A 1,216-nucleotide genomic window follows, 5' to 3' on the forward strand; every position below is an offset into this window, starting at 1 on the left:
GGAGACACAACTAAGTTTCTATCAAGACCATCTCAATTTCTTCAGGGCCCTGGTTCAATCCACTTTTAAAGTTTAGAATAGGAAGCCCTGGCCAGGTAGCTCAGTTGGTTAGAGCATCATCCTGATACGTCAAAGTTGCAGGTTCGATCTCTGGTCAGGGCACATACAAGAATAAACCAATGAGGGCTGGTGTTCCAGAGCGGAGCGTGGATCAATGGCCATGGGGACAGACCAGGTGGTGGGACTCAGCCTCATTGTCGTTAGCCTCATCATCTTCACCTACTATGCCACCTGCGTGATTCTTTTAGTCCCCAGCACTAACTTAGGGCAAGTGCCCAGTAAACAACTATTAAATAAATGAAGGAAGGAAACAAACCAAGGCACACAAATGGCCATTATCTTAAAGAAAAGCAAATGCTGTCCCAGTGGTTTGAGTAGGGTTAGCCCCTGAGATGGGGGAGGTGGATGTTTGGGCTTGGGGGTGCTGGACAAGGCAGGGAATGCTCACCAGAGCTCTGCCCTGAATGCCAGCCATTCGACAGCCAGCATGTCATCCACAAGTATTTCCTGCCCCAGCCTATGCTGTTGCTATCCCCACTAGCTGCTGGCCTCTTTTGCTCCTGTTTGTGGGACTGTTCCTCACCTATGTGATGCTGAAGAACCAGAAGGTGACCAAAAAGGCTCAGTGAGGGCCCAGTGGGGATGCAGCTGCCTCCCCTCCGGTGCAGGCACAGCCCCCCAAGCATGGTTGCCCTGCAGACACCCCTGGGGATGGAGCTGTTCAGGACTCACCCCTGACTGACCAGAACCCCCACTTCTCTCCTACTCACTCTTCCAGAGCCAGGGAAAGTACCTGGAAATCTCCCTCTCTCCCCATTCTGGCTCAGGGCCTGAAAGATACTGGTCCTCCCTATTTCACTTTCAGACCCCCTGTCACTTTTTCCTCTGTGTTCTACCCTCTTGCCTCAGTTTCCTTCCTGTCACATGCTCATGTTGGAATTGGCAGGTTTTGAGGCATCATGTGGCCTCTCCCCCCATATGTCCTTTTCCTCCATGAAGGCAGCTTTCCTGTGTCAGACATAGCCAGGGACTCCACAGGACTTCTTGACCTGGAAAGCTAAGGGGGAGGACCAACAGGCCTTGGGGTCACTGGGAACACTGGGCTCCCAGACCTTCTCATAGAGTCCCAGCCCCTTAGCCCTAGCACTGGCCTACT

At 52.5% G+C, this 1,216-nt stretch overlaps 1 pseudogene; it reads left to right on the plus strand.

The window, feature by feature from the left end:
* The first annotated feature begins 203 nt into the window (after positions 1-203).
* LOC107183426 lies at positions 204-714 on the plus strand (annotated as a pseudogene).
* Positions 715-1,216: the final 502 nt, after the last annotated feature.

Source organism: Myotis davidii, unplaced genomic scaffold (assembly GCF_000327345.1).
Source record: "Myotis davidii unplaced genomic scaffold, ASM32734v1 scaffold3420, whole genome shotgun sequence".
NCBI classification, from domain to species: domain Eukaryota; kingdom Metazoa; phylum Chordata; class Mammalia; order Chiroptera; family Vespertilionidae; genus Myotis; species Myotis davidii.